The sequence below is a fragment of the Colossoma macropomum genome, unplaced genomic scaffold (assembly GCF_904425465.1).
Source record: "Colossoma macropomum unplaced genomic scaffold, Colossoma_macropomum, whole genome shotgun sequence".
Classification (NCBI taxonomy): domain Eukaryota; kingdom Metazoa; phylum Chordata; class Actinopteri; order Characiformes; family Serrasalmidae; genus Colossoma; species Colossoma macropomum.
Genome location: NW_023494792.1, coordinates 58,793,441 through 58,807,764, shown reverse-complemented (window position 1 = coordinate 58,807,764; position 14,324 = coordinate 58,793,441). Strand labels below are relative to the sequence as shown.

Genomic DNA, 14,324 nt, shown 5'->3' with positions numbered 1-14,324 from the left:
CTCAACTGGGGATGCTGTCTAAAACTGTAAAACACATTTAAAGTAACATACTTGCTTTAACACAGTAAACTCTCAGAAATAAAGGTACTAAACTGTCTCTGGGTCAGTCCCCCTCTTGTCACTGGGGTGGGACCCTCAAGGGTACATCTCAGTACCTTTAGTCAGGGAACATAAGTGTATCATAATCCATTGAAACGATATTTTCTAAGTTGTACTGACTCCACACACCCCGTCTCGTCTCCAGGCTAATGAAAGCTACAAATATACACTTTCACCTGGAAAAACGTATTTAAAAATACACAATTGGACCTTAAACCACTGTTGTACCTTTGGGGGATTGTTTGTACCTAGATGAACGAAAAATGTACCTGCAGAGAACCTTTATTTCTAACAGCGTACAATGCTGTATATAATTTAAATGAATTCTTTACAGAGTGGAGTATTTCATCAATGGTGACTGTGAACTTTCAGCAATTCACCCATTTCAGAGGAAACCTGGTCAAGTGCGAGAGACAATGAAACATGCACGGCAGTCCTTTCCGCAACCGGTAGCTTCGGGGAATACAAGATGCCTGTGGAGCGGAAAGAAATGATTCACCTTCAATATGGAAAGACTGGGGCTTGGGCCCCCACTGGCACATCTAATCTAAAATACAATATTGCCGAGATGGGCGGCATTATTAGATTTGAAAAGTTAGCGAGACACCGAAGCAACTTGCTGAAGTCGCTTTTTTTTTATTTTTCGGAGGGACTCTTTTGTACTCATCTAAGATCATCGGTATGTACTCATGCACAGAGCACGGCATGGAGGGGAGGAAAGAAAAGAGGGCACCTACAGGAGGAAGGAGAGACAAAGCGAGAGAGAGAGAGAGAGGCTGAGACAGTGACAGGCTTATCTAGATTCATATGACTGTGCATGCCTGTTGCTAATGCGCGAAACAAACAGTGTACTCCTGCACGTCTGCTACCTGACCTTTACAGGAAGGGGAGGAAAAAAAAAAAAAACTCTCCCTCTTTCTCTGATCTATAACGCAGCACCTCATTCACGGCCACGGCTCAAAACTCAAAGACTTAGTGTGAGTGTGCGGCACACGCGAGCGGACTGGCGTTTTGCATCTACCCAGGAAAATCCTTGGATATACAGTGCGAGTGAAGATTAAAAAAGCCCAGGCGAGCAGACTGGCGCTGTTCACTCTATTTGTGACTCGCCATACTAGCCGCCCACACTGAATCTGAATTTGGCTGGAGTTTGAACAAAAGAGACAGAAGCTGCAGACAGAAGAGGATGAACAGAGACCAGCTACGGAAGACGTGCTCCATTGGGATACAATGTACACTGAGCTGCCAGTATAGCAGGTACATCTACGTTGTACCTACACTTGTTGGCAATTTTACACATTCTGACAGGAGTTTTTCACAGGTTCATAATTACTGATGGTCAGTGGCGAACTGTGACTATACCTTTATGATCATGCTAATGTCTGCTTGCACCCTTACAGGATTCTATTAACAATTTAATATATATGAATAAACATATATAAAGCTTGTAAAAGACTTGGGTGGCACTTTATTTTGAGGGTCCTTTTTAGATGAAACAAACACTCAACAGACTCTCAGTAACATGTCAAAAACATATGAGGGTTAGGATTAGGTTTTGGGTTGAGGTTAAGGTTAGAATTAGGATTAGGGCCAGGTGAGGGTTAGGATTAGGTTTTGGGTTTAGGTTAAGTTTAGGATTAGGATTAGGGCCAGGGTGAGGGTTAGGTTTTGGGTTGGGGTTGGGGTTAGGGTTAGGATTAGGGCCAGGGTTAGGATTAGGTTTTGGGTAGAGGTTAAGGTTAGGGTTAGTATTAGGGCCAGGGTTAGGATTAGGTTTTGGGTTGAGGTTAAGGTTAGGGTTAGGATTAGGGCCAGGGTTAGGATTAGGTTTTGGGTTGGGGTTAGGGTTAGGATTAGGGCCAGGGTAAGGATTAGGTTTTGGGTTGGGGTTGGGGTTAGGGTTAGGGTTAGGATTAGGGCCAGGGTTATGATTAGGTTTTGGGTTGGGGTTGGGGTTGGGGTTAGGGTTAGGATTAGGGCCAGGGTTAGGATTAGGTTTTGGGTAGAGGTTAAGGTTAGGGTTAGGATTAGGGTTAGGTGTTGTGTAAGGTTGGTAAGGTTAGGTTTTGCGTAATGGAAGTAACATAACAATTCATCAACTTAATGTAAGTAATGTATCAACAGAACATCTACAAGATATTTATTTGTACTCAGATGCTGCACTACTGCTACTTCACTGATATGTTGCTGTGTTACTGATAATCTGTTAAGAGTTTATTAATCATCTACAAAGGACCACTCCAAATAAAGTGCTACTGAAACTTGTAACAGACATTTACATACATTTCACCTTGTATGTTGCGGTTTTACAGGCATAGAGCTGCCGCTGTTTTCTATTTCTAACAAAAAAAAAAGTACTTTGTCTATCCAGAGAAAGTATCTTTGCTAGTTACCAAGACAGAACACCTGTGGAACTTTTCAGATATGAAGCAAAAGTTGAGCTTGATTTTTACATTTTTTAATCACCTGTTCTGTGAAGCACTTTGAGCTGCCACTGGTATTAAACGTGCCCAATAAATAAAGTTGTAATTAAAATTATTTTCTCCTCGCTCTCGAACATGAAAGTATTGTCTACCAGGTCTTCCAGGTGGTTGTTAGGAGCCCCATTTTCTCTGTAGGTTTGAATAATTTTTTGATCTCCAGTTTTGGAAACTTGTTTCTTTTTTTCAACTTATCTTCCTTTGATGTTTCTCTTCCTAATGCAAATAGATTATCTTATATCTAATTTCCTCAGAAACATCTCCAAAATAAAAACCTTGAAAACTTGACTGAAATGAAGGTTTTCTGTCACTTTCACTGTACTATACATACAGACAGTACTATACATACAGACAGTAAGTCAATGTGTATGGTAGGAGCACCTGATGAAATGGCCAGTAAGTGTGGATTCAAGGTAGAAGTAAATAAACTGGCAACTCAACATAAATTGGTGTTAATATATCTCTCTTCATTCTTCCTCCATCAAGACTGTAAAGGGTGGAGGATGCATGACACTGACACAAATGAAGATAGCAAAGATCCTGAGTGGCACGGTGATTGCGATTATTAATAGTGATTAGCGATGGTTAGCGTATTACCATAAGAATCACAGTTTGTGTATTACCTAAACACATTCCAGCGATTCATCAGTGCGCTCAGCTAATGAGTCAAGCTATTTTTAGCCAGATGCATCCAGCGGGCATAACACTTAACAAAATGCATTAATTGCAGCCTTTCGGGACTGATTAATTGCAGAGGCCAGAGTCATCAGTACGAATTTATATATGACTAAATGAGGAATTCTATGTAAGAGTTTCTGAATATACTCGAGCCTATAATCTTTTGATTAATAGGAGATTTACATCTTGGAGTGCATTCTCTATTTACCCTTATATCCTGCCATTGAAAACCCCAGCATCTGCTTGTTCCTGCAGCCTATTTTCAATTACAGCTGTTTTATAGGTTTTCTATACAGCTCTGGTACTCTGTGGGTCTTCAGTTGACTTGGCTGATACATTATTACACACACCAGAGGCTTTTTTCTCCAGTCAAACGAAGTTACTGAGTTTCCAAAGTGTGCTATAGAGAGCTGCCAAGTCTCTCTGTATATGCTGTATATATCTGATAACCAGATATTAACCTTTTAATGTCCTCACCAAGAAAAAAGCAATGGAAATTTTGTTTGTATTTTTTTTGTTTGGGGCAATAATAAAAGCAATTCATGTTTTTTTTTTTGTTGTTGTTGTTTTGACCCCACAATTTTTAAAATATTCATGTCTACCAAACGGTTGAGATGGCACTTCATGGCATATATAGTGACTCAAAATGTGCTCTACCAAATAGTTGAGCAGAGCGTTAAAGGGTTAAACTAGTAGTGGGTGGTCCAAGTTTATCCAATATTCCAGACGAAATAAATTCCTTAGGTATCAGTTTCATCAGAACCATTATACCACAAATTATGCCACAAATTAGCGCAGATAACACATCAAACAATCAGTCCAAACACGATACAAACAGTGCACACCATGCTAACATAAAGAAACTGCTGGCCTTTGGGGTTAGCCTTAGCCCATCATGGACAACAGACAGATGAGGCCTGAGTTGACTGAGCTGTATCAGATGGTGTCACAGTCTCCTGGCTTTGTCTGGGCCACACGCTGTAGTCCAGCATGAATGACCAATATTTTCCCATTTCTGGTGGTCTGATGGTCAAAGGGGTGAGTGCATGGGACAAATGCATGAAACAAATGACAAATTCAACAAAGCTAAAGCTGGCTTCTTATTCAAGTTTCCTGTTACCCTAAATGGTGCAGCAGCTGTACAGGTACAGGCATCTATACAGGTTGGAAAATTGATTGAAAAATTCAAATAAAAAAGTTTATAGAAATTAAGATGTGACTCGACCGTCAACACAGTTGTAGCCAGAAAGTAATTATTAACAAAATGACAAATAACTAAATTATTATTATTTTATTTAATTATTATTATTTTATCTAGAAAATAATATTATCTATTTTTTTTTAATTGTGGTATAATCGAGATATATATATACATACCTCTATATAGATAGATAGATACATGCATATATAGACACATATATATATATTAAGATACATTAAACTGCCAAAAGCTATCCCAAACTACACTAAAAGCTTGATGATTCTAAAATGGGCTTAACTCAGTGAAGAAATAGGACCAAGTCCAATTTCACCCAAGGTCAATATAGGCCATTTTTCCTGACCCTGATTAACCACTGAACTGCATTACTTCCCTCTGTTAATCCTGATCCTTGAAAGAAAAACCTCCGAGGCTCAGGACGATGCTAAATACAGCAGATGGTGAAAAAAAAAAACAGCCCTGTAAAAGTTTTTAGTAAATACCACATTTTGTCAAAAGTCTATTAAGATCCTGTCATGCCAGGTCTAAGGTTCCAACTTTTTTATACATTAAGATCTTTCAGCTCAGTAGCTGGTCTTAGCCTTCATCTTTTTATACACTGGGCTGTGGCTCTTCAGGCCTATGGATGTAAATAAGGAAAGGGATATATGTCCACTTTTATGACCCTCAAACCGAAGAACTCCTTCTCAATGGTGCCACTTTTCACTTTTCAATCTAGAGGTTGTTCTGAGGTGAGCACGAGAGGCATCTGTTCAACAAAAGCACTGCAAAGCACACATGCACCCCGTGGATCGATGGCTCACTCTAATCTCAGTCAACACAAAGGGAAAAGAGGGGGAACGAAAGAAACAGGGGGAAAAAAGGAAAGAGAAAGAGAGGATATGGAGAGAGTGAGAGACAGAAAGACACAGAAAGGAGAGAGTTTGTGCATGAAAAGCTGTTATTACAGATGAAGATTACTGTTCTCTGACAGTTGGACTACGAGATAAGGCTGAACAAACACTCTCCATGCCTTCAATCAGGGGAGGTTACGGCTGATTACAATGGCAGAGGTGTCCAACAAATCCTTTCAGATCAGGCTAACACATCAGGCTCAGTCCAAACAGGATTCATCAAAACGGCTGCTGGCGTCACCCAGCCAATCATGTCATGCGTTGCACCGTGATTCAGAAGAACGGAGAAGAAAGAACAGTTAACATGTTTACTGAAAACAAGCCTCGCTCCAGACACAACGACATTTGGGCATGAATTTCTCTATAATGAGGTAGTGAAATTAGATATTCAAGCTAATGACTTCGCTGCCATGAGGCATCAGCAGGAGGGTCTGCATCTCTCGCTCTCCTCTGGGTGGTGGCATCCTTTGGTGAAGCCAACCTCCCTTGTGGCTTCCATCCATCCACCCTGGAGATCTTCACATAAGAGCCTGTCTGATATAAAAATTCTCACTAACTCAGGTTTAAGAAGCTAAATCAAGAATTAAACAGACTCCTTTAGATTCCAAACCCCCAAAAATGTACTCATCAGGGTTTAATATCTATTGTGGTCTAATGACAAACATCATGAGGTCATTAGCAGTCTATGTACGCCATCAGTTCAGAATGATTTGAGAATGCTAATGCATAAACAGTTTAAATGCCTCACTTGGGTTTTAATGCAAAAGCACATTGGTTTGATGCGAAAGCTGTGCCAGACATCACATATGCGCACTAAAATTACTGATTTGAATGTTGGCAAAAAAAATGAATGCTCTGAAATTTAACTTATGACCCAACAGTATGTTTCGTTGTTCAAAACAGCACCACATTAATGAATGTGTTTTTATATAGCTGATATTACTGGTGCTTCCAATAAAGCTTTAAGCTACACTAAGTAAGTTTAGGAGATCTGGAAAAGTGTGACCGCACACAACATCGTAGCGTGGACTGTGCTTCGGATTCTTTCCCCGAGCGGATGAATTTGATGACTCAAAGAGAACTCAGTTAAAACCTGGTGAAGGATGTGTCTTTCAGAGATATGAGTGAATTATCAACTACTGTCATCATACACTATATGGACAAAAGTATTGGGACACCTACACATTACACCCACAGTAGCTTTTATGACGTCCCATTCTAAATCCAAAGGTCTTAACATAGAGTCGGTCCAAACCTTGCAGCTATAACAGCTTCTGGGAAGCTTCCTACAAGATTTTGGAATCCAGAAGAGCATTTGTGAGGTCAGACACTGATGTTGGACGAGAAAAGGTTCTTCGCCAAACTGTTCCTACAAAGTTGAAAGCACAGAAATGTACAAAATGTATTGGTCTGCTGAAGCATTAAGATTTCCCTTTGCTGGAACTAAGGGTTCGAGACCAACCCCTGAAAAATGACCCCATAGCATCATCCCTCCTCCACCAAACTTTACAGCTGGCACAGTGCAGTCAGGCAGGTAACGTTCTCCTGGCATTCACCAAACCCAGATGCGTCCATCAGACTGACAGATAGAGAAGCGTGACCACTCCACAGAGTGTTTCCACTGCTCCAGAGTCCAGCGGTGACATGATTTACACCACGCCAAGTTCATTTTACATTCTATTTGTACAGATTTAATGAGATAAAACTTTCAGTGTAACATAAGTAAGCTAGACTAGACTAACAGGTCAAGGTGGAAACTGATGTTTAGATGCTGTCTGTTTATCTTAAAAACCTCAGATTGACACATTTTTCAGTTTAAATTTCAAGCTACGTCACCTAGTACGGATTTGTGGTCTGGGCAAGTTTAAAAGGAACCCTGAATGTTAAGACTTTACTAGATATGCCTAACCAGGCGTGCCTTAAAACAGTGTACACATCCAACACTATCCAATGATGTATAAACCAAACGGAAGTGTATAATTGTTTATTATAATACGAAAAACATGACAAACTGGAGGTCGCCTTTGTGGAGCTGAATATATATTAAATATTTAGCTTGCTATTCTTTTCTCAGTAGACAAGAGACCATTTGAAACCTTAACATCGACCAATTTTCTCAGCCAAATAATATATCGGTCAGGTCTTGGCTCATATTGATTGTCTTGTATGTCAGGGAAGGAATAACGCACAGGCTAGCAACTGAGACGCACAAAAAAGTCAGCCCTCTTCTTGCTGCCTTCTCTGCTCCAATGTATGGCGAAGAATCTTACTGGCAGGTGCGAGGGACCAATATACTTCATTTTTGGGGACACACATCGGACATGGTAAAATGATCAGCGCAGCCCTGAAGGCCAATCGGGTCTCTCTGCTCTCGTCACTGCCAGAATATTGGTGCAGTGTGACAGAGGGCACTCTGGCTGAACACTTAAATGGAGGTGTGGATAAGAGCTATTACATGGGACACCACACTCCCTTCACACAATCTCACTCAACCTTTGCAGTGATAACACCGGATGCGACAGGCTTTGGGCCATGTGGGGCCATCGCACTGGTGTCAGGAAATGCAGTGTGTCAGAGGCTAAAGAAGGTCTAGTGCACTTCTCACAGAGAGAAGAGAGAGGAGGTGAAAGAACAAGAAGAACAGAGAGGATTTTGGCCAAAGTACAGGTGCTGGTTGCAGCATTTTCCTTAGATGTTGCTGTTTTAGTAAGACTAGGTTTTGTGTGCTCTGCTTGCTATGCTCTTACCAACTGCAGGTGTGTAGTGTTTCAATGCAGGAAGGTCCAGCTCTAGCAAATTAGTCAGCATCTGTAACTGGTCAGGGATGTCCGGTCTTATGTCACATATACCTATAATACTTTTCAAAGATTTGGAATCACTAGGTTTGAAATCACCATTTTCCTTTTTAATTATTGAGTTCAGGTGTTTCAGCTGCACCCATTGCTTACAGGTGTAATCTCCACAGGCAAACACTGGCAGCAGAATGAGCCATACCGAAGAGCTCAGTGACTTTAAAAATGCCACTGCCAAAGAATGCCACCTCTGTCAAAAGTCAGTTTGCTTTGCTAGATCTGCTCCAGCCAACTGTAAGTGCAATTACTGTGAAACAGAAGCCTCTAAGAGCAACAACAGCTCAGCCACAAAGTGGTAGACCACGCAAACTCACAGCGCTGAAGCACATAGCACATAAAAATCACCTATCCACTACTGCATCATTTACTACCCTCTAGAGGTAACAGCAGCACAAGAATGGTGCGCCAGGAGCTTCATGAAATGGGTTTCCATGGGCAAATAGCTGCACACAAGCCTACGAGCACTATGCGCAATGCCAAACGCCAGCTGAAGTAATGTGAACCATGACTCCACTGGACTCTGGAGCAACAGAAACGTGTTCTCTGGTGTGATTAATCACCCTTCACTCTCTGGCAGTCTAACAAATCTAGGTTTTGTGGATGCCAGGAAAACGTTACCTACCAGAATGCAGAGTGCCAACAGTAAAGTTTGGTGGAGGAGGGATAATGATCTGGGGCTGTTTTTCAAGGTTTGGGCTGCTTAGTTCCTTAGTAATGACAAAAGGATATTTTAGGCAATGATATGCTTACAGTTTTGTGGCAACTGTTTAGCGAAGGCAAGTGAGCTCCATAAAGACAGTTTGACGAGTTTGGTGTGGAGGAACTCCAGTGGCCTGCACAGAGGCCTGAATTTAACCTTACTCTTTTGACTGAATGGGTGTTTAGTTAATAACACTTAATTCTAGATTGTATGAGTTCCTGTGGAATAAAATAACAAACTATGAACATATGATTTTAAGCTTTTCAACAGTATTGTACGTAGGCTTGCTGTGCTCACCCACTGTGGTAGGAATGTTTTTACCAGTATGACATACATTTGACCACACTGAGGATACTGTGGATCATGTAGGTACCATACTACAACTGCTACAAATACTGTTATTAATATTATTATCATTATTATGACTCTTATTATGAACACTATTACTATTCTGTATACCGTTATGGTCCATTTATGTTTATATCACCCTGCCTTATTCTGTACTGTTTCCTTTAGGTAAATCCAACCTTAATTACTCAGCATATTTACCCAGCTATGATCTCATTACAATGCCAAACACGCACCCAAACACACTTTCTCCTTGCATTGAGTCACGTCACCCAGGTTTATGGTGGCCTTTCCTTTGCCACCTTTACCTCCACTGCTTCTGACTGCCCTCCAGCCAACAACCACCTCCACCATCCGTCCACAAACCCACCCACACCCCCTCTCCAGCCTCGGGAGGACTGCGGCCCCAGCATCTGCTTCCTGGCGGGGGTGCAATCACTCCGACACCGGGGGTCTGCCAGCCCTAATCACCGCCGAGCATGGATGCAAGCGAGGGGAGAGATTACGGCGAGCCGCGCGGTCGCCCCTTTTCAAAATGCCAACCTCAGTCAGGGCAGGAGGGTTTAAATACCACTCAAATGTCAGCGTGAGGCCCCACAAGTCAAACTAAATTACCTCCTACCTACTCCAGCTCCCTTTGCTGCACTCTCCAGGTGTGAGAGAGTGTGTTGGTGGGAGTTTAGTCACAAAAAGATACCCATATACACACACGCTAGGTAATCAAACGAAACAGGGAAAAACACAAATATCCGCCGACGCACACGCTTTCCACAAAGCATTTCAAGGCATCAGTGCTTTCCAATCGATACGCAGCAGCTCATACCTCGCTTTTTACTGCACAATATGGACTTAAAATGCTGTGTTCGATAAAGCTGGTGGATATCACACTGAAGATATGAGACGTACTGAAGTACTATTAAAATAGTGCGCCTCTGACTGTAGCACTTTTTGCAGTGTAAATAGAAATCTGACTAACTTCACCTTTAAGCAAAAAGCAAAAAAGATACAAAGCTACAAAAGCATCATTCACTATTCTGCAAAAGGACAGAGTGCTACAAGTACACAAAGCTGAATGGCTGCTAATGATGCCCCCGTGAGGAGAATTTGAATTTGTAGCCTGCAAAACATGAGCTCCATGAGGTGGTCCGATCTAAAAGCTGTCAAGATCCCCCGAACAGCTTTTTCTATTTGCGTTTGCAGTTGGACTACAAAGACAAAAGGTTATTTTAGGCAATGATATGCTTACAGCTTTGTGGCAACAGTTTAGGGAAGGCACACTTCTGTTCCAGCATGACTGTGCCCCTGTACACAAAGTGAGATCCATAAAGACAAGGTTTGATGAGTTTGGTTGGGAGGAACTCCAGTGGCCTGCACAGAGGCCTGACTTTAACCCCACTCTTTTGACTGAATGGGTATCTAGCTAATAACACATCATTCTAGATTGTATGAGTTCCTGTGGAATGCAAAAACAAAAAAATGCATATTTAAGTCCTTAAAAAGCTCCTTATGGTGATGGTTTGTTGTGACATAGTCATTACCGCTTCACATGCTTTACCATACAGTCTGTGCATTTTACACAGTAAGAGCCTCGTGTTATGCAGTTTTAGAAGCTCATAATTCAGGATAGAGTCATTTTTGAGCTGTGCAGGGCGGGTATTTCATACCTGGCCATTTCGCTGAATGATTAAGTTACTTCTGCTCCACGCAGGAGAGAATAAGCAGCGTAGGGAAGCGCTCGTTAGGCTTCTGACAACACAAAGTTTCGTTAAGGTATTTTGATGCATTCTGTCAGCACTTCACATTGTGTTTATGGCAGAAACTCATATAACAATAAAAATAAAAATATGATTTATCACGCGGCCCTACTTTTCACTACAGAGCGCAAACTAAAACGTCTGCCGTGAAATGACACCGCAAACACACAAACAGACACGCTCACGCACTCAGGCCTTTATGGGGCAAAAAGTATCGATCTGCAGGGGGGAAGTGATACTCCAATAAGTGTTTTTGCACCTTCCAATGTACTGCAGATACCAGGGGAAGAGCCAATATATTACAGTGCAAAGCTCTGAAGACAGAGTGTGAAGTTGCCCAGAGGGAGTATCGATTACGTTCATGCTGGGCAAGTCCTGTTTCAGCCCATATCCAACGCAAACATTAACTTCATGACGGCGCTCCATGATCTTCCACTAAACATCACCTGCTAACAGAGCCTCTATTGACTCCCAAATCGCATGGAGAATTGATTAGCCACTGCATTAACAGGCGAGTATTGATTTAATGTAAAGTTCGTCTGTTTCGCTGATACAGCAAACTCCAGGCTTGTCACAGGCTGCAGCCTGCAGCGAGCATCGATTAGAAATAAACGTAGACTTGTATCAATTATAAATAAAATAGGCAAGCTCCCTCTCACACAACCGCACAGCCCAGTGAACCCAGCAGCTGCTAATCCAACAGCCAAGGGCACAAGCTCTTAGGGATGAATGATGGAAGCCATTATGGACAACACGCTGAAGGTGGGGCAGAGCGGCTCGTCTGTTCAGGCGTTCATTTGTTTGGCCCGTCACCTCCTCAACCCTGGCCGTGCCAGACGAGCCGGCCGGACTGGCAGCCGTGACCGGCGCCAGTCATTCATTCCTGATGGACCGAAGCACGCCACGCCCCCTGGCCGCCCCCCACCCCTGACACCAGTGCCAATCACAAAGAGCTATAGCTGCTGACTGGAGCATGTTGCTGTTCTCTGAATGGCTGATGGTGTGGCACACCACACAACACATCGTTTGTTCATACTGACATCAGACCAACATCTCAACATGCAAATGAGCCCTTAAATAACTCACAAAACATTGGTCACACTTTATTTGGTCCCCTATAAATGATCTACAGATACTTAACTCATTAACAACATTTCTGGTGACAGCTGATTATCAACAGCATTATGGTTAGGTGTTAAGACGTAGGTGTAGGTTTTGCCTTGAGGTTTGGGTTAGAGATAGATTTGATAGAATCTTCCACTCTCAACTTCAAGTTCAGTTGCATTTAATAAACATTTAGTTGAATATTACTTAAAGACATACTGAGCATCTACAAAGCATCTACAGTGGACCATCCAAATAAAGTTACTCAAACATTTTCACTGTGTGCTCTGATCAATCTGAACAAAGTCAGATGTTGCAAAAGAGCTTCTGTGAGTGTTTTGATGCAGCTACGAATTCATATGAACCAAAAGCCAAGTAGATCATTCCCAGATCATTAGGAACAGGTCAGTTAGTCCTACCGAAGGTAAAGACTTAACATGTAGAAGCAGTACGCTGCTCTTAAATAGATCCAGCTGACAGAGAGCATTAGAAGACCCCCAACACTGGACACTTTGAATCCAGGCTCAAAACATTCCTATCGGAGCAGCTTTCAGCTCAGTTTAAACACTGTTAGTGTTTCTAGCCCCTTTTCCTCTGTAGCGACAATTTATTATCCTAATCTAGCTTTTAATTTCTTAATGTGATTTTTAATTTAATGATTTTCTCTTTTAAATCTAGTGACCATGCTTTAATCATGTTTTTAATTTCTATTCTCCTTTAAGTTACATTTATTTTAAAACAACTGTGTATTTTCTCATTTATAAAGCACTTTGAATGAATGAGTGTATAAAAGGTGCTATATAAATAAACCTGCCTTGCCTTGAACCAAAAAACAACTAATGCAATTTTGCAACTAATGCAGGCCCATGTTTAATCTTCATATTTCAAGCTGTTTTTAAAGAAATGGTTTATCAAAAAATTAAGTTTACACCATTTCCAACTCTAATGTCTGACGTCCAAATTTTGCCCCTTTAGCTTAGCGGTGGAGCTATGAGGCTGATGTTGCTAACAAACTCTAGAAGTCAATAGTCACCCAAATCTTTTACATAAATCTGCTCAAACTGCATCCAGGTCTTCATTAATGTGGTGCAGGGTTGTCGATGTGGTTTGGGACACAGTATGCATTAATATGACCTCTAAAAATGAACTCTGTTTAGCTGAACGCTGCTTTAGACAACAGGAGTGTTGAGCCAGGAGTGTCTCCCCTTCGTGCGTACACATCGTGCAGATATACGGTACAGATTACGCTCGCGATTTCTGTTATTTCCTTTCATAAACTGCTGTTTTCTCTTGGATTTTAATCTGAAGATACGTGCTTATAAACAGAAACATAAAAATCTTGAACGTAATCTAGCATCTGTGCCTGCATGATGAGTGTGCACATGTAGGGGAGTCTGATTCTGCCAGAATCCAGCACAACACTTTTCTAAAACACACGCCTGTAGCGCTCAGCTACGTGGTGAAGTTCTGTCCAAGTTTATAGTCCACAGGAAGTCATACTGTTGCTCTAAACCACATCAACAAGTCTGTACGATCTTAATGAAGACCTGGATGTGAGGTTGAGAGAAGTTTTGGGGACGTATTTACAGAAAAGGTTTGGGTGACTATTGACTTTTAGTGTTAGCAATGTTAGCCTCGTAGCTCCAGTGCTAAGCTAAAGAAGAAGCAAAATTTGGACACTAAACATGCCTTGGCTGAAAAACTACATCTAGGATAAGTTGAAAATCGTGTAAATTTGATAACTGTTTTGTTCTGCTCTTTCTTTTTTGCCATTTTTTAAATACTGTACACCTCTGTTGTGTTTTGCTTTCCTTTCCATCCTACCTCTTGGTTTGTTTTCTTTGTGATACTCCTGTGTTTAATAGTTGGCTTCTCTGCTGGCCTGTTTTTTTGATGCTCTGTAAAACGACCTTGAGATTTGGAAATGCATTATATAAACACAACACATTATTATCGCTATTTTTATCATCATTATTATAAATTAGATTTTTCTGCCAAACCATTACTTTAATATCTGCCATATAACGTTTTTGTGTAGCAGCATAAATCACAGTATGATATTTTGTCCATATTTTGCAGCCATAACATATGAATAATTCATCTGAGCTGTCAATGATGGACTGAATAGAGCCCCAAAGTTTATTACTGTGACTCAGCAAGTTTATTACTTCTTACTCATCTGGCTGAAAAACATTCT

At 41.3% G+C, this 14,324-nt stretch overlaps 1 protein-coding gene across 2 annotated transcripts in view; it reads right to left on the bottom strand.

Moving 5' to 3' along the window:
• The window catches only part of exoc4 (exocyst complex component 4), a 253,715-nt gene that overhangs the window by 136,176 nt on the left and 103,215 nt on the right, over window positions 1-14,324 (bottom strand). The window lies entirely within an intron of this gene.